The sequence below is a fragment of the Myotis lucifugus genome, unplaced genomic scaffold (genome assembly GCF_000147115.1).
Source record: "Myotis lucifugus unplaced genomic scaffold, Myoluc2.0 scaffold_309, whole genome shotgun sequence".
NCBI lineage: Eukaryota > Metazoa > Chordata > Mammalia > Chiroptera > Vespertilionidae > Myotis > Myotis lucifugus.
Window position 1 is genome coordinate 749299 of NW_005871357.1, and position 24299 is coordinate 773597.

Below are 24299 nucleotides of genomic sequence, written 5' to 3' on the forward strand. Positions count from 1 at the left end.
GAAATTCTAGGCTCTAAATTAATTTCCTTTAATACTTGAAAATACAAATCCACAGTCATCTTGCATCCAGAGCTGTTAAAAACTTTTTATTAAGCTAAAATTTGGTCTGTGTAAATAATAGTCTCTCTGTATACTTTTAATTTCTAATCTAATCTGATATTCATTAATTTTACTAGGTGTTTGGTTTTTGCTTTATTTTTCCATATTCCTCCCCTTTGGCACTCTATGGGGCCTTTCAATCTGAATCATTTAATTTTTTCCACTTTAATTTTGGAAAATTTAGCTTCATTATTTCTTATGCATATTGTTTCTAAAATTTCATTTTTCTCTCCTTGTGGACTCCTATCTAGATATGTGGACTCCTATCTAGAATTACCGTAATTCTACATACCAACTTTTCTCTCATATGTTCTATTTTTTTTTCTTTCCCCTGGGAGTTTTCCTGATCCCTTAATTCATTCTTCTACTCTATTTAAATAGTCTACTATTTATTTTGTGCTCTTTACTGAAGCTATTATTTATTTACTTCATACTTATCTTCTGTTTTCCTTCTGTGTTACATTCATACCTTTCTATCTCTCTTAGTATGTTTACCACACTAATTTTGCTTCCTTGGTCCTTCTCTTGTCATCTTTCTGGTTCAGGTGGGATCTACAACACACTGGATGTCTCCCTTTGAAAGAGCTGTGCTCTGCAAATGCTTTGCTGTTTTAGCGCACGAGCTCATGGGAGGCATTGGCTGCTCTCCGAGGCAATGAGTGTAAAGATGAGACACTGGTCCAGTCGTTATTCGTGAGCTCAGGGAATGTGGAGTGGGGGAGCCACAGGCACCAGATACCGTGGGCATGGACCGAACTCCACAAAACAACTCCCTGGGTTCTGATCCACTTTCAAGGAGAAGCAGCATTCGAAGGAGCTGCTCATAGACCACAAGTCATTCTCTTTGTGACGAGCTGGGAGGGGGGGTGAGGAAAGTGACCACCCCATGTAGATGAGTCTCCACCTGTTTTCTGAATTGCTTTCCAGGATAGAGCTCCCACCCTGCACCGATTTTACTTCCTGGGCCAGCGTGTGAGTCACTACAGGGCTGAACAGGGGCACCTGTCCATAGGCCCCGGGGGACTTTCCTCTGTTTTACCCTCGCTCAGCTGTACCAAGTCATCTCCCCTCCAGGCCAAAGCCACTCGCCTTTCCGATAAGAAGCCAGTGTCAGTCACTCCCAGGGGTTTCTTGCTAAAATTTCCCAGGTGTTTTAAGTTGTTTCACTTTTTCCTAGCAGTTAGGAAAATCTGAAATTTTCATTGTAGATGTAGACAGAATGATGTAAATCTAGACCAGTGATGGTGAACCTTTTGAGCTCGGCGTGTCAGCATTATGAAAAACCCTAACGTAACTCTGGTGCCGTGTCACATATAGAAATTTTTTTGATATTTGCAACCATAGTAAAACAAAGACTTATATTTTTGATATTTACTTTATATATTTAAATGCTATTTAACAAAGAAAAATCAACCAAAAAAAAATGAGTTCGCGTGTCAGAGGTGTCATAGGTTCGCCATCACTGGTCTAGCCAATGATAGCAAAACCAAACCCGATTTTGTTTTTATGAATTGGACATTTTTCTAATACATTGTCAAGCACACTCACGCACATGAATGCTATTATGAGACAGCACTCCCCCCCCACCCTACCCCCCCCACCCCCCCACCCCCCACCCCCCCTGCTTTAGACTTTGAGACCAGTTCCCTGTGTCTCCACAGAAAGCACTGTGTGTTTTCTGCACCATTCGACCAGGTGGAGAATGGCAGGCAGCAGACAGACGGAGAGGGAGCTGACCACGCGGATGGAGGGAACAAATTTTTAAAAAAAGTTTGCAAAATAATCTACATATGGCTTTTTAAAAATAACAATTGGTTGTGTTTCTAATTTTAAAACATTCCAGAAAAAATTATGTTGCTGCAAAAAAGCCATAACCAAAAGAAGAAACTGTTCAAAGTCTTCACTCTACAGGATAAACTCGCCTCCTCTCACCGATGAAGGACTGGGCAGTAATCATATCTCCTAACAAAACTGTTACTTGACTCTACTTAACTCTATAGTTGATGAGTGGATTCATTAAAAAGTTAAAAGCCAGTACATTTTTTAAAGCCCGGGTGATATTAGAGATGAAATCACAAATTTCTATGCTCCATAAAAATTGCCAAGAATACTGAGCAGCAGCACAGCTTATCTAAATGACAATTCACAGAAGAAGAACCCCAAGGATCCTGGATTAATGATGATTTGAGAAAGCAGGATGAGATGGGAATGTCTAAGAAAGGCAATCAGAAGACCTCATCCAGCAAATGTAACTGAGATTCATTGTCTGGATGGCTCTCTCTTTTATTTACATAAGAAAAGAAATGGGAAACAGCGCTTTGGGTCCCTGTAACCTGTACCCAGACACCTTTCTCTCCAGTTGTTTTGTTTGTGGATGTGAGCAGGAAGCTGTCTTTGACTTTGTTCACTGACTTAGAGCCGATGTCTACAGCAGTTAAAGGTTGAAGACAATGTCCCCACACAAGGGACAGGCAGCCGAGAAACAATTGAGCTGCTCTTTGAATGAAGTTGAGCTTCCTGAAAGCAAAATCCTAAGCTCCTCTCTTTCTGAAACCTCACATGGCTTGGAGACTTGCTCTAAGTCCCTGTGCAATGAATCCAGCGGAAGTTGTGCTGAACACTGGCTCTCAGTCCCCTCATTTCCACATGAAAGCATTGCTGGTAGCTTCTCATACAGAAAGCGGACTTGATGCGAAGAGCTTCCAGGAAAGATCCTACATGTTTTATTTTTTCAGGATAGCTTCAAGTTTGTGAATATATTTCAGACATGTCTACAAAGAACAGGGCTTGTACGGAAAGCATGTTGGAAACCTTTAAAAGCCTCATGAAACTGAGGACTGTTTATTTTCCTGGATAGTCAAGCTGTCAAGCCACATCTGGTCATCCGGGGCTTTGGTGCCATCGGTGGGGTAAATAGACGTTTGGGCCGTTGCTTTCAGAAGTGTGTGTAACGCTCTCCAGAGGACAGCCCGCCATGGGAAGCCTTAATCCCCAGGGATAAGAGAGACCTAAACAGCAAGAGATAATTTCACATTTGTCAGAACCTAGAAAAGAAGCTGTAATGTCATTTCCCACCTAATTCCAACTCTTCTTCCCACACTCACTCCATCTTGGACTTTATATAATTATCTTAAGTCTAATTTCTTGTGATTTTACCCTAAGTATGCTGACATTACTGTATGCTGACTAGAGATCACCAGAAGGCAGGGAGTCATTAGGAAACTGATTTGGAGAAATGTTGGTTGAATATTGCTAATAGAACATTATTGCTTTACTCAGATGATTTTGGGAATATATTTGGAACTCATATGGTTAAACAAAACATCAACAGTGGAGGAAAAAGGCGACTTATATAATACTTTAAACAATAAAGAATTTAAATTTTAAAAAATCATTGAAAATAAAAAATAAAAAAAGGAGTCCTAGATTTTGCCTAGATATTCTGACTCTGATTACACAATAACTGATTACACAATAACTAAATTAGTTATTCATTGCTGCAGTTAATTTTTAATCTAAAAAGACAAGTGAATAAACCAATTATTCCTCTGTTAGAAAAGCAAGCATTACACATTGACTCTTTGACTCTGAGTGTTGGAGAAACCAATCGAAATCTACTTCTGAATCTCATGAAGAAGCTATGGAGACTTATGTTCAGATATCAAATTCAAGCCATCTTATTTGAAGGATAATAAAAAAGTCCCATTATTTTACAAAATGTATACATAATTTAGTTTTCATTAGTTTCATTTATATTCATAGGATTTAAGTACAAAGAAATAGCATAAGACAGGTCAGGGTAGCCTTGTATGTAGGACAGTGAAATGTGAACCCTGTTAGTTTTAGAAATTTAAAAGCCTAATCAGGAAACTGGAGAAACACACTTCAAACTAACGTGTGTGACAATGTTGGCCGCCATTAGCAGTGTGACCATATTATTGCCTAAACCACAGGAGTGGTAACTATTGACCTTAAACAGAGCATTTGTTTCCTTTTCTCTCTCTTATTTTTTTCTATGTCAGTTTGTTTCCTTCTCTCTCTCTCTCTCTCTCTCTCTCTCTCTCTCTCTCTCTCTCTCTCTCTGTCAATTAATATAATATAAATGCTGGAAACTGTAAAGTAGAATGTCATTGTCTTCTATGTAAGAAACACAAAAAGTTCCTTAATCACATAATTGGCCTCCTCTTTTTAGATTTCTTTTTAACAATAATAATTTACAAGTAAGATTACCAACAATAATGTTACCCCCGCCATATACTGGGTAGAAAGCAGCTGCTAGAAGATTTCAGTTTCACGTGTAACATGTTTGAGGAGCCATGGGACAGGCTGGTGGCTGTAGCAATGGTGCTTTAGAGGAGACTGGCGTGGCATGATGAGTAAATCCACACACAGTGGCACCACAAACAGAAGTGACATTTATTTTAGAAGGCCGTCCAGTATGTGGTGGGTGGTAGGCATAAGGATCTGACCAACTGCCAGAATAAGAGAAAAGAAAACATGGTAACTCAGAGTAAAAGGATTGTGTTTCTTTCATTTTCTCTTGGTTAAGGAAACGTCTGTGCTGGTGCCAAATTGTAGACCAATCCAGGAAGCTCTGTTTACAGCTACAGGCGTGCCTGGCACAGCTGCCCCTGAGCAGGGTCCTGAATCGGGGTGGGTGAAGATGCTACAATAGGCTTTAGAATTGTGTCTTATTGTTACAACCCATCGACTTCTAGTCTGGCTCCATCTTTGCGAGCATCCATACTTTACTTAATCATCTTTCTTACTATTTTATTTTTTGGCTTTTTATTTTTTTAAATATATTTTTATTGATTTCAGAGAGGAAGGGAGAGGGAGAGAGAGACAGAAAGATCCATGATGAGGGAGAATCATTGAGCAACTGCCTCCAGCACGCCCCCTTGAGCCTGCAACCCAGGCATGTGCTCTGACTGAGAATGGAACCCTGACCTCCTGGTTCATAGGTCAACACTTAACCATTGAGCACACTGGCTGGGCTGGCCTTTTATTTTTTATGCAGGATGATTTTTCTGTGGCTTACCCGCCACAGTCTGTTTCTCTTAATTTACTCTGGTGGCAATTTTAGTCTTTAATGCACCCTAACATGGATTTTGATTGTTTTGTGCTTTATTCTTTCTTGACTGCTTTTTGTGTTTGGACATCATCCTTACCTCTCTCTCTGCCTTCCAGGCTGTTCTCTGATGATCATACTCTGCTTCTGGAATTTAGAACATGAGTAACGTTGCAACTTTTTTAAAGGTGAACACTCAACTTTTTTCTGGTATGTCCTTGTAATTTTAGGTCAAAATATTACAATAGCTGAGCTTTTTTTTTTTGGTACCAAGTGTTCATTCATCTGTGAAAGGCTTCTGGACTGACGACAGATCATCAGCTAAGAGGGGTGGCGCCCCTCAGGAAGACATTCCATGGTCCATGGGCTCCATTCAACGCAATAACTGCAAGGACACGTCCCTTGTGTCCCACTTCCCGTTAGTTGACTACAGGCCAAAGGGGCCATGTTTCCACCCATCCCTTTCTCTTTCCATTTTGCCAGGTACTGAGACTGAACTCCAAGTGGCTTAGACGTTTACATATTGTGTATAGGTTTTCCTTTCTTTGACCAAGGATGAGGCCTTGGTTTTATGCTGTTCTGTTCAGATCAAAGGCAGCTGCCTGCGTCTTGGGAAGCACTGCCTGGTTCAGAGAGGCAGGAGCGTACACAGAGCGAGTCGGAGTTTGCTGCGTCTTCTTGTAGGATCTCGCTACTATTCTGTTTCAGAAGGTGGAGATCGTAAAGTGGTTCTCCCAGAACTCTCCCTTTAAGTACATCCGCCCATATTGAGAATAATCATTGGAGATTCAGGCCTGGGGCCCTTTTTTAAACTAGTATTTCCGGTTTCGATCCTTTTGTGAGTTATCATACACATCTCATTGGCGTATTGGAGACCAAAGATCGGGTATTACTGATCTAACATTATATTTAATGTAGAGTTTTCAATACTTCTGTCAGTATTGTATCTCAGTTTTACTCACAGTATTTAAGACTGTGCCCTCCCAATTTACCAACATTCATTTATTCGTTTGAGGCAGGGACTAGAAATGCTATAGTTGTTCCTGCTGTGTTGAGTATAGTAATCTCTATGTAGGAGGAGATGGATTAATAAGTTAATTTATCAAGTTAACAAAATATTTTCTATAGCCATTTGGACACTATATGTGTAGACTTCTGTGATCAAGATTAAAATATAGAAAGGCAAAGGTAGTATATACATTAAAATAGATAAGCTTTTGTAAACACACACATATGTGCATATACATATTTACACATGTGTTGAAAATGTGTTTTGCTAAAGTGACCAAAGACTTTTATCATTTGCTAAAGTGTCCAAATGTCATTGTGGTAAACATGTATCTCAGCAAAAGCCACCTTCTTTGGGATTGTAGTCACCAGTTTCACCTCGTGGGAGGGTAAAAAGACATAGTCACATTTTGATCTGTTGAAAGTCAATACAGAACCAGTACACTGCATGTGCTCTATGAAGGCAAATGAAGGTGCAGTGTCCTGGAACAAACAAGGCACCCAAACAAGGGCACGCCGACCACCTGTTTGAGGCTTCCAATGGCGTGAGATGTTTAGGGAAGACACGGAGTCTCTGGGGTCGTCATCTGATAAAACTGGACAGTTAACCTGGCAGGTACTAATGATAGGGGTAGTCATTTCCTTTTGCCGCCGTAACAAATTACTACAAAATTAATGCAAACAACGCAAATAGGTCATAGTTCTAAAGATCGGAAGTCTGAAGCAGGTTTCGTTGAGCTAAAATGAAGTTGTCACAGGGCAGCCTGGGAATGCTCTAGGGAGAATCTGCTCTTTGCCTTTCCAGATTCTCAATGCTGCCATGTGGCCTGGCCCAGAGCCCTGTGTCACTCCAACATCTGCTGCCATTGTCACACAGCCTCTCCTCCCTCCATCTCTGTCATCATGTTACCTTCTCTCACTCTAACCCTGCTGCCTGCTTCTCATAATAAGACCCTCCTGATTATATCGGACCCACCTGGAGAATCCAGGGTAATTTCCTGATTTTAAGATCCTGAACTTAATCATATCTATAAAGTCCCTTTTGCCATGTAAGGGAACATATTCAAACTAGGAAAATCAGAAAACTCTTGAGGAAACAGGAAGAGCTCCATTATAAAATTAAAATTGCAGAAGCGCCAGAAATATCCTTATGACTTTGTACAGTGAACCGACCACCAACACATGTAGACATTGTGTGCTAATAACTGAAACCCATGGATGTGTGTTTGTGAGCATGGTTGTGTGTGTGTGTACGTGAGCACATGTATGGTGGAAATAACTAGTAGATGTGAACTTTAAATGAGCATCCACACTTTGTTGGAATCAGTAAATATTTCAGTCACTACAATATGCAGGATAGATTTACATCAACCCTCTTTTTAATATAAATTAGAATTATTCTTTGCCCTCTGCAGCACAACTTTCAAAGATCCTTCCCGTTACCTTGGAGACAAGATGATAAGAGACTTACAAAATCACAAAATTATCAGAGAGAATCCGAATCCCAGGTACCATCTGGTGAGTTAGCGGCAGGAAAGAACAGGAGCCAAACCTCCAGTTTCAAATTTTCTGTTTCATTAATAGAGACAGAAGTGGCTTTGCCTCTCCCCGAAATCTAATCCATATTTAGCTGCAAACATCTGTGCAGATGCCAGAACGCATCATCTTATTGGACCATTTGAGTTTGGCATATATCTTGAAACATTTAATTAAAGGTGAGTTGTGTCCTTGAGAATTTTATTTTGCTAAACTTAAGTACTGGTGATATAAATTGCCCTATAAAGTTACAGTTGTATCTCAAGCTCCTGTGAAGTGATAATCTTATTGAGGATAAAGAAAACAGAAATAACCATTTTTGCCACTAAAGGGAAAAAATAAGCTATTTTAAATATAGGAGATGCCAGTGAAGTTATATGAATTACAACTGAGAGATGGTTACTTCATACTGCTGACAAATAGATATTCAGACATGTTGGGGTACCACATTTAAAAAAGAAATCCAACATTTTAATGGTTTGAAGAACTTTCAGGAATTATAGAGCATTTATTGTAATATTAAAATCTCACATTTGTTGCATTATTAGACATGGTAGGCACAGACAATGCATGGAAAATGACACACATAAATCTTAGTCTTTATGTCTTGGTTGGTAGTAATAAAGGATCTTTTTCTTTTGTATATTTTAGAGTTTTCTTAATGTATGCATTAGTATTCTTTTACTGTTTTCATTAAAAATGACAGTTACAAGTTAAAGCAGCATGTAAGGAATGATTAAGTGTGCCAAACATTTAAAAAAAATAACTACATGTAAAAGCCCCTAAATTGGGGATTGTCATATGAATTGTAGCTTACAGTCCAAGGTTCTTAGGTGCCTGCATTGATTCATTAGCTCTGGTAACAGGGTGCCTCGTGAACACCCGGGGCTCAGCCTTAGAGTCTGCAGGACAGAGGATGAAAAGAGGACCTGGAATAAGACAGAGACACGATTTGAACCACGCATGTCTCCCTGAGACTTCGGTACCAGGCATTGCTAATTCAGAGCACACAGCATAGGTGCAGGTGACATATAAATGTCTGTACCATGTGTATAGTTGAAAAGTATATCCCACTTCTTTTATAATGTGGCACTTTCACTCTCAGAGGGAGCGTCTGTTGCCTGCATTAAGACCAGATTTTAAAGAAGGACTTCAGGTGTCGCTCAGGACAAGTAGCCACCACACGGCTGCAGTCAAAGATGAAGGAAAGTAGAGCATGTAGACACTCCTCCTTCCTGGGTGTGTCCAAACAGGGATTTACTGTGCAGGCTCTACCCCCCAAAGTGAAAAATAGAGGGGAGAAAGACAAAGTGATAAATACAGTTTGATGTCACCATAATTTTGATGCAACCCCATTGGAGAGTTGAATAAATACACAGACACTTTCTTTTATTTCCACTTCATATTCACAGGAGGCATCTTGTGCCCTTCTTATCATGTACCTGCCTAAGCTCACCGTTCCTCTCACCTCCTCTGAACTTCATCTTCCCCTCCCCTTTGTCTTTGCTATTGTCAAACTGAAAGATATTAGAAGAGCTGGGATATATTTACTTCTATTCTAATCTCTCAAAAACCGTGAAATATCTTTGCCTATTGATGGATTGTTGTTTTTTTTCACGTTATTTTTAATCTTTGAACTTTTCACCAAATTATCACCCATTTGCACCTCTATAATGCTTTTTCTCCTTTACATGTGAGTTGTGACCCTCTATCAGAATTCCCCCACTGGACACCCACAGTGGCTTTGTGAATGTTTGGATAATCCACTCCAGGTTTCAGTCTCAGTGAAGAACTCCTGGAACTAAGTAGTTCCATCCGACAGGGACAGTGACTGGTCCTTTATAAACTATCTAAACAGAAGATGTTTGTGACAATGCATGTTTGTCACTCCATGTATGTTCTTTAAGCTCATTTAAATTATTCACTAAGGCTGTTTTTGAAAAGACATAAGGAATGCTTGGTATTTTAAGCGCTTTTACATTTTCATAAAGCGCAGACCCTTTCCCAATGGGCCAGGGATGAAGGATGCTCAGGAATGGAGCAGGGCAGTGATGGGGAAATGGTGAAGTCTGGGCCACGACTGGGGAGGGGGGTCTAAAGCTGAACCATGGTTAGCAGCAGAATTATCTCTTGCCTCTGTTACTTCACAACAAGAAGCAGTGAGAATTCTAGGGGGGGGGGTGGGCAGTGTGGGACAGGACCCAGGCCCAGGACTGCAGCAATATTAGTATCTACAATCGCCAGTACATTTTTTTGAACATGGAAAATATAGTTTATTTGTTGTATATGACAAATTGTCTGTAGCACCCACCAGTACGGTGGTATCAAAATGTTGTGTGACATATATTGAAAAAACTTTATTAAAACAACTATCTATGTACTTTTAATGTCATGATAAAATTGATAATGTAATTGGTGAGTGAAATGTAGAAATTTTCTTTTAAGAAATTCCCCTTGGAAGAAATGTCATAAATATCAGTGATCAAGGAATTCTTCAGAATGAACAAAAACTGGAGATGGTGGGGAGAAAATAATTAAATAATTCAAGGATTTTAACCTAGATCCCTTTGTGCATCTCGGATGCCTATAGCTGGGGTCTAGATCACAAGGTAGTATAAGCAGAACGATACCTTTCTTCCCAAAAGATGCCCATGCCCCAATCCTAGGAATCTGTGAGTGTGTTATGTGCACCGAAAAAGGGACTGTGCATATGTGATTAAAGGTATGGACCTTACAATGCTGTGATTATCTTGGATCAATCAAGTGGGTTCAGTCAATCACTTGAGCTCTTAATTGTGGAAGAGGAAGGCAGGTAAGGGTCAGAGAGATGGGAGCAAGAGAAGGATTTGCTGGCTCCTTGCTGGTTCTAAAATGTAAACAACTACAAAGAGGACTATAGATAAGGGTGTTTCCCAGGTGCCAGGCAGCAAGGAATCAGAAACTTTAGTCCTACAATGTCATGGAACTGAATTCTGCCAACACCTAACTGAGCAAGGAAACTGACTCTCCTTCAGGGCTATAGAGAGGGACACAGCCCTGCTCACACCGTGGTTTTCATCCAGGGAGATCCCTGCTGGACTTCTGCCCCCAGGACGGTAAAATAATACATTTGTGTGGTTTTAAGCCACTAAATTTGTGGTAATTGGATATGTCAGGAATAGGAGACTTCTATACAAGGGTTTCCTAGAAGTGTGTGCAATATTTTGTGTATTTGTGTGTGGCCATTTCTCTGATGAAAGAGGCTATATATTTCATCAGCCTTGTAAGCGTCAGTGACACACTAAGAAAAGCAGCCGTGACTGAACCCTGTTGTCCTTTCCCATATCGTAGTCCTTTCCTACATCCTCATGCCTGAGAAGCAGGACATTTCTCATTTTATATATTCACCTGGGAAAGTGTGTTTTATGACAAACAACTCCCAGGTTATTGTTCCTTAGCTTTCGTCCTACCCTCCGTATCTCTAAACCAGGCAACATTTGGTCTTGGTGTTATTATGTTTCCTATGGAATCTGAGCTGCTGTGGTCACTCAGGGTGGATTGTGAGTCCCTAGAGCACAGAATATTTATTTTTTTTTCCCTTTTAACTCTCTGGAAACACTGCCTAGCGATGGTAAGCCCTACAAAATTTACCACGTGATTGAGTGAAAAAGGTAAGGTTCTGTCTCAAGACAGTGACCTGAACTATGTACCCATTGAAATTCTGCCCAGACCAGTGATACAGTCTAGATATTAATTTATTTTTACTCATTGCTATGAAAAGGAGAGTTTTCAGATTTCTATGGAAAAATATAGCAATGCCTTCAGATTAATTTCCAAACAGAGGGTTGGCTGGATTATGTGGAAATATTGGTGTAGGAGTGTTGACATTTCCCATTGATTACCTTGACTCTCTATGCAATGTTTTCTATTTCAGAATGGCCTAATCCACCCAGGCTCTAGTAGAAGCCAGCTTAATAGTCAGAAATATAATCAGAAGCTTAGTGATATTTATTAAACAAACCATTATGGGCCAAAGTTTATTTGGATAAACTGCAAAATTCACAGATAAAAGTCCTGGGGGTAAATGACTACATCAGAAATTAAACAGGAGAGCCCTGGCCCCTGCATTGCTCAGTGGCGAGATAGACCCACACACTGAAGGGTTTCAGGTTCAATTCCCGGTCAAGGGCAAGTACCTGGGTTGCAGGTTCAATCCTAGGACCAGGGCCCATGCAGGAGTCAACCAATCGATATGTTTCTCTCACATCAATGCTTCTCTCTCTCTCTCTCTCTCTCTCTCTCTGTCCTTCTTCTTCTTCTTCTCTTTCTCCCTCTCTCGCCCCCCTCCCTTCCACTCTCTCTAAAAATCAATAGAAAAATAGAAAAAATATCCTGGGGTGAGGATTAACAACAACAACAACAAAATTAAACAGGAGAGGGGTGAGAATTTGACAGTCTCATAGTCTTGCAGGTTATGTCAGAATGACTTGAAATAATGAAGTGATTGAATGCTGGCAAACAGCAGACCAAGAGGAGGAGGATGACTGGGACTGACTCTGCATGTGGTGATCTGCTTCATGCTCCATCTCATTTAAATACCTTCACAGGATATCTGGAGTTGATGAAGCATTAATAAAATGTGCAGAGGTTCTCAATATACAGGTGCACTGAGCACCCATCCATCCAGAGGGAAAATGAGGGGACAAAGCTCTACATAAGTTTGCGATATGGTGAAAAAAAAGAATTAAAATGAGATTTTGAAATAATGAGAGGGAGTGTGTCTAATCAGAAACAGATATTCAGTGGGAGAGAGGCAACTGGAAAGGAGTCAAACCAAACAGAACAGAGGGGAGAGGATGCTGGACAATAAATTAGATGAGACTGAATACTGTGACAATTGCAGGGAAAGCTCAAATTCATCTTGGTGGCCACATCATATTACTAAACAAGAAAGGATGAACTGGAATTCCCTTTGAGATCGTGTTCCTGTCCTCTTTCTCTGTGTTACAGAACTCAGAGGAACTGGAATTCAGAAATGAACAGCAAATACAATTAAGAGTCTAAGGGATTGATTTATGTAGTGAGAGGGAAGAAAGAGAACAGGAAAGCCTTGGCTAAGGACATCTAGAGAAAAGATAATTTTCAAAGTCTTTACAGGATTCAAGTACCAAGTCAATGGATAGTGATTTCATTCAATGAAAGGGAATCTAGGTAGAAGCAGAGGGTGATGCCTGTAAACTCTAGCGGTGAAAACATTTCTGTAATTTTTATGAATACTAAAGTCTATCAAACGGTGCTGACTCAAGGTCTGCTTTGTTTGTTGTTGGTGTTTGCAACCCATTTTGCGATTTGTGCGAAGGGTCCCAGGGAGACAGTTGTTGGAAAACTCTTTCCATCGGTCATTCTCTTTCTAGAGAGCATCGTGGTCCTTTGGAGGCTTCCCCCTCACGGCATATAAATAACTCCTGATCTTATGATCTTAGCTTTTATAATACATCCTCCTATCTGTCAGGTCAGCCCTACTACATTCTTCTTCTTCTTTTTAAAGACTTTGCTGTCTGTTTTGGCCCTTTGCACATACTCTGTGTACTTACTGATTTTAATAGATTATTTTATTAGTCCCCTCAGGCTGTCATAAAACATACACACCATAGACTGGGTGGCTTAAACAACAGAAATTTATTTTCACACAGCTCTGGAGTCCAGAAGTTCAAGACCAATTATAGAAACTTAAACATATTAGAGCATAGAATGATATCATTATAGTGTATTAACTTGAAGGACCATTATTCAACCACTATTAAGAGCAACGGAATTGTGTAATAAGAAAAACAAATTAATTATAACCTCAATGATGTTTAATTGATTATGTTAATAAGAAAAATAAATTTTATATATATATATATATATATATACATACATACATATATGCATATGTGAATATGTGATATGTGCTGGCTATCATTGTTATTTTGTATGAATAGTAGAAAGTGGGAATCAAGGTCAGTTACTACCATTTGACCAGTTTCAGTGAGGAATATAGTAGTTGAGTGTTTTTTACTATCTTTTGAATGTGTGTACGTGTGTGTGTGTGTGTGTGTGTGTGTGTGTGTGTATCGGCCAATTCTTTTCCTTCCTTGTACTGTTCTTAGTGAGAACTGTCCAAAAGAGGAACGTTTCTGATAGCTGGAAGGCAGAAGTGAAGCAATGGCCTTCGCTTTGAAGATCACCGTGGTTAGGTGAGGTAAAGGAGAGACACGGGCTCCCTGGTGGACTACAGCTTGTCTCACTGTCTTCTCTGCAGCTTGGCATCCAGCTCTTCCTTGATGCCGGCCCTGCTGCTCACAGTCACTGCCATCCAACCCAGACCCAGGGATTAGCTCCCAGGGCTGAGCCAGCACCTCCCGTGGCTCCCTCCCAGGCTCCTCTATCTTCCAACCCTTTTTCCACTTTGAATCCCCCTCCACCCAGCTTCCCCCCTGTGTGAAGTCTAATATAGGTAATGACTTCTTTGCTCCTCAGTTCATACTGATTTTTCTCTTCTATGGAACTATGATAGACAAAACACAGTTTTTCCTTAAATTATCTTTTACAAGGCTTATTATAGATAGTACACTGCCTTTATAAAAAGAATTGGAAGATTTCTTTCCATTTCATGTTCTGGCAGGATGAAAATAGAAAGGGAATAAAATGGGCATCATCTTTTAAAGATGAAGATTTGATAGAATTCATTGTTTTAATCTTGGGCAAGTTGAGACATTTAGACTTTCACTATTATTAATATTTTATTTGATCTTCAACTTCATCCAGGATTTCAAACCTTTTTCATAAAATTATGTAAAATAGCATTTCATACTTCATTTCCTTACTCTTCATCTTTGATTATTTCCCCATTATAACATTTCTACGTTTTTTCTTGATTAGGTTGACCTCTGTTGTATGTACATTATCATTGCTTTTCTAATAGAACAAACTGTTGCTTTTACTTATTAAAAATTTGTAGAATTTTAGCTTATTACTATTCTGTTTTTATTCAGTAATAAATATTTTTATTTGTAATGATATAGTCTTTCATAATTGCTTAAGTTCATTTTTTTCTATTTTCTAAATTTTTCATTTAGGTTTTTATTCTTTTTATTTTCAATGTCTTGGTCTAAATGTATACTTAAGGTTCTGAATGGTCTATTCTACTTTTGAGTAACCCATGGATTCTGCTATGTAGTTGTTATTGCTATTGATATCTTTTAAATATTTTACATTTTGACCTTATTTTTCCCAAGAGTTGTTTTAAGGAGATTTGAATTCTCAGATAACTGTGTTTTCATTTTCCATATTTGTTATTAGTTTATACTTTATTACATTATGAGTTTAAAGGGATTAGAAACTTTATAACTACATTAGGAAAAGGACACCTAATATGTAAATAATTTAGAACAAAAGAAACAAAAATATATTTAGATGTAGACTAGAAGAAAATTTTCTAAACTTAAAATATTAATTGTATATGTCTATACATGAAAGGACACACATCCTGGGGAAAGTTGATGTGGGGAAACCAAAATGTACAGGCAAAATATTATATTGTTAAATATGAAGAAACATACTATAGTTAATGAAGAAAAATAATCAAGTTAATTGTAAGGTGTGTTCTCTACAACAGCAATCTACTAATTGCTCAGGGAAATACATTTGACCCATATTTTATGCCAAGCCAGACTACATAAACACAGTGAGATTATATCTGAAATTTATGCTTGTGGACACAAGAAAAATCTAACGTAAATTGTCTGAAATAATAGAGGGATATGACTGAATTGTTCACTGATTGGAGACCATCAATCATGGTTCAGTCAACTCTCCAACTCCATTTCTCTGAGATTTTCGCTCTGTGTTGACAACACCTATAGACTGGTAGAAGATGGCTATATACTTTCTAATACTCATTGCCACGCACAAAATGTTTTCTAGAAAGAAGGATTGCCACTGTTTTTATAGATGCTCATTATTAAGAATGAACAACTTTATTTCCAGAAATCCATGTCCCATCAGGGCTAAACCTGCTACCATACCCATTTGTTTAACGGGTGCTTCTTGGCTGCTTATTCTCTTCCAGGGACTCCTCTCAATCTCCAAACCAATTCACCTGTCCAGGTGATTCTATGCACCAATTGGCTTAGGCCTAGGTTCCTGGACCAATCACTAGCTGACAGATGGGATTACTCTTAGACCAATCAGGATGAGCCTTCAAATAAAGACTTGGTAGTAGTAAGCCTTGACTTCATAATTTAGAGTATTCCATTATTACCTATATGTATTTGTTTGGTTGACAAAAGGGCAAAGGGGTCAAACATATGGTGACGGAAGGAGACTAGACTTCAGGTAGTGAGCACACAATGAGTATACAGAGGTTGTATTATAAAGTTGCACACCTGAAATTTATATAATGTTATTAACCAATGCTATCCCAATACACCAAATTTAAAAAAGACTTGGAAATAGAAAAAAGAAACAATTCAATAAGGCTCTTTACACAGTACAACCTGTGGTATTAAATTTGTTAACTTCTAGATAGTGTTTTTTAGGTTTTATATATGAAGGTATTTAAAATATTCAGAAGAAATTTGGATTGATAGCATTTAAAAATTATAAGAAAATACTTTATATAAACAGTTTCAAACACTTTTAGTGTACCATCTTTACCTCTCATACTCAACTGTGGAGCAAAAGGTTATTTATGAAAAAATAATTATTTACAACATATGTATTGTATAAGCTAAAGAAATATATGCCCCTGAATTTAAATCATTCTTAATATTAGAAATAGCTAATTGATCATATTTTAAGCCAAAATCTAATTATTTGGAATATGTGTTTATAGTATTTTCTCATTCTTCTTGTTTTCCAAGTGATTTTATAAGTTAAAAAAAACTTTTATAATGACACAAAGTTATAAACCCAGTTTAGAAAATGAATCATCATGTTAGTATACACTAAGCCATTATGGCTAATTCTCCTTTGAAAATTTTCCAGGAAGAGCTGGATCTTTCCTTAGAATATGATCCCTGAGTTTAGAGAATTTAAGGGCCCTGTAATTGACTAACAAAAATTGAACAGATGATGTTTGGATGGCAGTTGACTAAATATTTTGTAGCTATTTCATAAAAAGGAACTCTGGGGATTTCCTATGAGTAAGTGGAGAATAACGGAAATGTCAACCCTGTTCTTATAAGAGGTCAGATATTATATCTGAAGTTGTCTAACGCTGTGATTGTTTCTCAGAAATAGGAGATACAGATATGGAAAGACATTATAATAGAGTGTACAATGCTTATGGTTGTCTGGCAGAAATATTTGGACTTGAACTTGAAGATAAAGACAGTGACCCTTCTGATAAAATTTCTAGGCTATTAGTCACTTTTCCACAAACACCTCTGAACAAAATGTTTATTAATTCTGATGTATTAAACATTCTACAATTTAATTCTGCTTGACATGCATTTCTTGAGACGAGGACACTGAATATGGCAATTTTCCGAATACTTTATGAACAAAATATTCAAAATTCTAAATTCCTAAACTGTGACTCTGAACTATGCTGAATTAACTTACAAAAGTAACCAGACAAAATTGGTTTTAGATTACTCCTTCATTAGTCACTAGTTGTACACTTTGGGGAAAATTACTTGATCCTTCTCAGTTCCATTTTCTTAACTACAACATAGAGATATGAAGGCCTACTTTTTGGGGTCAATGAAGGTCTAATTAGTTGATAAGATAGCAGTGATATTGTAATCAGGATAGCCTATGCAATACACTAAATCCATTCTGAAACAAGATGTAGGATAAATTAAAAAGTTAAAATATAAACATTGCTCATTTTTGCTAATGTCAATCAATTCACCTACAGTGATGTTTCTGAACCTTGGTTGCAGATTGTAATCACACGGGGGATTTAAAATTACTGATGCCGGGCCCCAACCCTGAAATTTTTATTTTCTTGTCTTGGTTATGATGTGGACACCAGGGTTTTTAGAGATTAACCTAAAAGATAAAGATCATTAGAATTTGTCCCAGCTATTTTTGAATAATAATATGTACTTTCCAACCTGATTAAGAAGGAGCTGTTAAAAACAGCCTTAAATATCCGACTCTAGCAGGTCTAGCTTGTTTGGTATCCTCCATTGATTGTAAACCCCAACCAAATTCAAATTATTGAGTAGTTTTTTATCTTGTCAACACAATGATAAACTTTCACCTACCGTAATCAATATTTTTAGCATCGTTCTTTCTCCCCCTGCTGAAGTTAAATTGCAATTTTATGTAGAAACAAATCATTAATCTTTGACGTCAACTTAGGTTGAAGTTAGGGCATGCTCAATACAGGTTGAATACATGACCGAGGAAAATGCCTCAAGGAGACACAATAAACTTTATTGAATAAAGAGCAGAAGGAGCATTAAATAATACAGACCTGGAGTTGAGCAGAAGCAATGTGCTCAACTTCCTTTGCTTCTCATTCCATTCACCCGTCTGGGTAATCGCACCCTCTCCAGGCCCTTGATTACTATGCCTATGCTCATGATTTCAAACTGCCACCTGCCCAGACTCACTCCCGATCTTCATTCCGATGGCCAACTGTATACATGACATACCCAACTATGTATCCCCAACCACTTCAGAACCACCGTGACCAAACTAGATTAATTCCTTTCTCCTTAAAATCACATCATCCCTTTGATTTGCCTTCTCATTAAATAACAACTATTGTGGACACTTCGAAAATATTGAGAGGACTCTAACCAGAATTTGTTCAGATGTCGAGACTGATGATGCCACAGTTGACTGAAGAGAGTATCAAAGGTTATTACACGCCTAAATGGGGTTTTATGGGGAGAGCAGGGGAGCTCCCACTCAGGTCCAAAAATCACTTGAGGGGCCAGGGAAAGGAGCTGGTTTGACTTTCAATGCAACTGAGGGCTGGGGCTGAGTCGGAGGTTCTTTGTTCGGTGCAGGTCTTGAGTGGGTCAAACTGCCCAGCTGAGGCTAAAGAGGAAAGCACCTTGGGTTGTACCAGCTCGCCTGGACTTGGAGGCTGCCAGCCACCCTTGATGTAGGGTGAATTGTAATAATGTTTCTCACTCCACTTTTATAGGGATTTAGAACCCACTGACCACCCACACAACCCTAGGAGTGGAGTGTGATCTTGTCAGTGTGATAGCTTTAGTTCACGTCACTTATTCTACACACTGGAAGTGAGCTGATGTTATTCCAGGAACAAATGCAGGGAGTTAGGTCTGTTAAGTAAGTGAACACTGGCCAACATTCACTGACAGATAAACTGCAGGATAAACACTGAATTCGAACTAATCCAAAAGGAAAAAAGAAAACCCATATCTCTCTATATGATAGGTTAATATATATATATATATATATATATATATATATATATATATATATATATATATATATTTACACACACATAAAACAAAATTGAATATTATGTTTAATAATCCGCTAAATAAAAACGCGTGTTGAATTTGAGGCCAATTTATAGTGATCTCTGGGAAAAACAGGCATGTATTACACTTGAGGAAAAGAGATGTTTGTCCCTTGGTGATGTTGAATCATTCATCAACTCTTTGGGATATAAAACGAAGCATTGAAACTGATGTAAATAGTTTAAAATTACACCATGTGAAAAATTAAACTTTAGTTTTTAGGGAGGATTGGTCTTTAATCATGCTGTGTTCTGTAGTTAATAGCCTCATGATTTTTTCCTACAGTTCAAATCTCAGGAGAGAGCCTCTCATTGCTATAAAGTGCCGTAGTATGTAAACTGTATGGTTTATATTACTGGAGTTGGCCAGATTGGATGAGAACAATTAATCATAATGGGTCTTACAATGGCAAAAATGGATGGACTTAATTTTTTTTTTCTTATTGAAAAGAAAAGAGGGAATAAAACCTCTTGGAATTTATTAAAATAGCTTACTGACAAATTTATAAGACAGGACATTTATTGCAAAGTCTTTGTTATTTTATTGTTGTAAGTATTTTGACTTTAATTTTGTATTAATTTCTCTAAAAATGAATTTGACCAAAAAAACAAAACAAAACAAAACTAGTCTTTTTTTTGTTGTTGAGTATATAAATAAACTATAGACTGGAAGTGATAAGATAGATTTTTTAAAAACATATAACCCATAAAAATCTTTGGTTATTTTACTTTAATTCTATGTTGGTTTCTATAAAAATACATCCAAAGTGGATATGATTTAAAAAAAGAAAAACTTACTTTCTTTAAATTGCATAACCCTGGAAAGTACAAAGCGGTTACCTCAATTATGTGAGTTTAAATCATTTTCTTTGGTTGGATGGACCTATATAGTCTTATTCCAATATAGATATTTTAGTGGAACCTGGCAGATAATTATAAGAAATATCCAATTACATTGATTCTATATCCAACAACATACCAGGCCTGGCTACCCTGAAACCCTGTAACCACAAACACCTAATGATTCAGATAAAATTTTACTTGTGTAACAAACGGTTTTGCGGAAGGACGAAGAGAGAAATTTCCAGGCACCGTGAACAAGAGAAGCCCGTCCTGAGGGCTGAAAATTGTGAGAAGTGCACACTCTTCAGTGGGGCTTGCATGCCACAGGCTGTTTCCGGTCCTCTATTCTTACTATAAAAACCATTTTCGTCTTTACATCAGTCCTCTGGTGTTATCCTGATTGGCGATTGGCGAAGGTGAAACTGCTATGCAGAGGTTGCAGAGGGCAAGGTCACACAGGGTGTAAACTATAGACCTCAAATGAAAACCTAGGCGATCAGGCGTTGGAGTCAGTAATTTTTGTTGTTTTTGTTCGTTTGTTTTATTTTATTTTATTTTATTAATCTTATCGTTGAAAGTATTACAGATGTCCCCTCCCCCTGCATCAACCCCTTTCAGGTGCCCCCCACCCCACCCCAGGCCTTCACCACACGATTGTCTGTCCATGGGTTATGCACATGTATGCATGGAAGCTCTTTGGTTAATCTTTTCCCACCCACCCACCCCTGCCTTCCCCAGTAATTTAACATGGATTAGAACTCCGTGGATTTGAGATAGAACAATCCAAGCCTGTAAAAGAGGCTTCAAAGATATTAAAAAATAAATAGAAATCATGATGAAAAAAATAAGATAGTAAAACAAGAATAAACCTATTGGAAAAAAGCTAAATGGAACTCGAGAAGTAAAATAAAAGTCATTGACAGTAAAACAGTTCACTTCAGTAGATATTACTTTAGTTAATTATTACTATTAAGTATACTGGAATGTTGAAATTCTAGATGAGAGGAAATTTGACACATGCATTTTTCTGTCCCCAATTTAGGAAATGAAAACCCATTATATGCTGATGTATTGTAAATTGTAAAGCTCCACAGTCTCCTGCTGCCTCACCATCCCCACCCACAGGCCGTGAGCACCCACCTCCCTAGCCAGGTGCACCCGTGAGGGAAGGCGGGCCCTGCCACAAGTCACCCTTTTGCCCTGCCCGTGACCTCGTGACATCAAACACACCAGGGAAATCCCCTCATGCCTTTTGCTGGCAAACTTCACCCTGACCTCCAATAAAAGGCACTTGCCCAGGGGTCCTTGCTCCCTCCACCTTCTCCCTCCATCTCCCTCTCCTTCTCTCAGGTCCCCACCTGCCTGACTGAGCACACTCCTGGGTGCTCCCTCCTTGTGGCCCCCATGGACTTTGTCTCTGTAGGACCTGTGAGTATAAGGAACTTTGTTTTCTTGGGCCTTGCCTGGTCCCCTCTTGGCCACATCTGATCATCTCATGAAAGAATACAAGACAGCTGGCGCATAAACCTTCCTCAGCTTACACTTGCCCATATCCAACCACACATTGATATAACTACAGAACCCTGATCTTTCTCAATTGAATGGGATTTTATAATGACAATTATATATACACACTAGAGGCCCAGTGCACAAAATTCATGCACAGGACGGAGGTGGTCTCTCAGCCTGGCCTGCACCCTCTCCAATCTGGGACCCCTCGGGGAATGTACACAGGGATCGGGCCTAAACTGGCAGTTGGACATCCCTCTTGCAATCTGGGACCACTGGCTCCTAACCACTCACTTGCCTGCCTGCCTGATCACCCCTAACCACTCTGCCTTCCTGCCTGATCGCCCCTAACCACTCTGCCTGCCTGCCTGATCACCCCTAACCACTCTGCCTTCCTGCCTGATCGCCCCTGATCACCCCTAACCACCTCTGCCTGCCTGCCTGATCATCCCTAACTGCTCTCTGCTGCTGGCCTGATCGCCCCTAACCACCTCTTCCATGGCCCCCGGCACCATGGCTTTGTCCAGAAGGACGTCGGGAAGACATCCGGTCTATCCGATCTAATTAGCATGTAACCCTTTTATTAGTATAGATACAAAAATGTGTCCCAAAAATATACACATACACTTTGAGTAATTATAAAGGCAGTGTTTATTAAAATACATTTCATTTTCAAAACTGAGCTATCAGCTGTTTAAGTGTGTATACATTTTTTGGGGGGACACCCTGTATTTTTATGGGAACATTACATTTTGTTAAATATGTAGAGACCAACTCTGCAATTCACTAAAAATGAATTTAAGAGTACAAACAAAATTTTTGAAGTTTATAGAAAGTAACAAGAGTGGAATGAACATTTCTAGTTCTTGCAAGGATGACACTGTTTATGATAAATGTGTGGCGTTCTCTCTGAACAAGATTCAGGCCCTACATCAGTGCAAATGCTTTTTTAGACAGTCGGAAAGGATGTGAGTCAGATCTATTAGTATTTTGTCATTGTCTCTACATAAAATGAGGTTGAGGGATAGGAAGGGCAAGATCAAAAAGTTTATCAAATGTGTTGATTTGAAAGAAAATATAAAGAGAACTTAATATGTTATGTGTTCAAACTTTTTCCATCTTAGCATTAGAATTTGTCTTAATTTTCTCTCTCTCTGTCTCTTTCGTTTTTCTCTACCCTTTGCTCCCTTTTTATGTAGGTTATCTTGTGCAAATTAAAATCAGAATCATATTGGAAGAATTCTAATTACCAAAGAATTAGTGATTGACTTTAGTTGAGACAAAGAATAGATTTCTGATTTGATCCTATTTTAGGAAACTTGTGCAAGCTAATTGTTTAAAAAAATTAAAATACATCATCACCAGTTTATCATTGCATCTTGAATATTATAGAGATTTTTATCCCAGTTATCTTAAATGCTTCTTAATCTTTTCTGTCATATCAAAATATATTCTCTCTTCTCCCTTCCCACAATTAAAAAAGCAGGAAATATCCCTGCCTGGTTTGACTCAGTGGATAGAGCATCAGCTTGCATACTAAAGGGTCCCCAGTTTGATTCTGGTCAAGGGCATATACCTCAGTTGCAGGCTCCCAGCCCTGGTAGGGAACATGTGGGAGGCAACCAATAAATGTGTCTCTCTCACCTTGGTGTTTCTCTCTGTCTCTCCCTCTCCTTTCCATTCTCTCTAAAAAATCAATAGAAAAAATATCCTCAGGTGAGGATTAAAATAAAAAAAGCAGGAAATAAAAATTAAAAGTTCTTAATATCATGTGTAACGTTTTTTAAATAACAAGGCATTTTAACTATAGTAATAAAGTAGTCAAATAATGGAATTATTAACTCAAATTTTAAAATAAACAGTATGTTTAGGTAACATGCACTTATATGGCTTAAAGGCATAAGCAGAAGACTAATGTAATGTTTCCAATTAAATATACTATTATGCTTGTAATAAAAATGTTGGTTGCATTTTAAAAGATAAACTCTGGGACTTACATTTCCATAGTAAACATAATATGTTCACACTTTAGTTTTTAATATTTAGGCATGTGTAAGCTGTATACTAATTTAAACTTTAAAAATGGTACATTTCTTCAAAAGTACATTACAGTCTTTTAATACAATACCATCACCATGAAAAGACTTCCTTTTCAGTGTCAAAAATACTGGTTTTAACATCTGTTTTTATTTCATGTTCAAATGTGGATTATTTTTCTATAAGCGTTTCCAACTGCTTCCTTTTTTCCTTAAATGATAGCTGCCTCTTAATAAAACAGAAACTTGCTTCATTCTACTTAATGACCACTTGTCAGATTAAAAGTGATTACTTATATTTTTGTAATTTTGAAATACACTATCATTTCACTATACTACCTTTGAAAAACCTACATTTTTAATCATGTCACCACACTTATTTCCTTTCTTTATTTCCCTTAAACGCACCCCTGTCTCTCCTCTGTATTTTAGTCCTTTGAGCACAGGAATTTCACCTGGATCCTATCAGCTTCTGGTGGTGTCTATGACTCAGAGCATGTGTTCAATGATTGTGCTGTGATTGTGCCATAGATGGAGTCCACATGGCTTAGTGTGTACCTATACCGTATTGGTAGAATTTCTCATCATACTTAATCATGTCTTCAATGTTGTTCATTTATTCATTTATTCAACAAGTATTTTTCAGACATTTGGGTAAGGAACTGACTCTTTGCAGGGAAGGCCCCACAGCTGCTCAGTGCTCTATGTCTATGGTAACGCC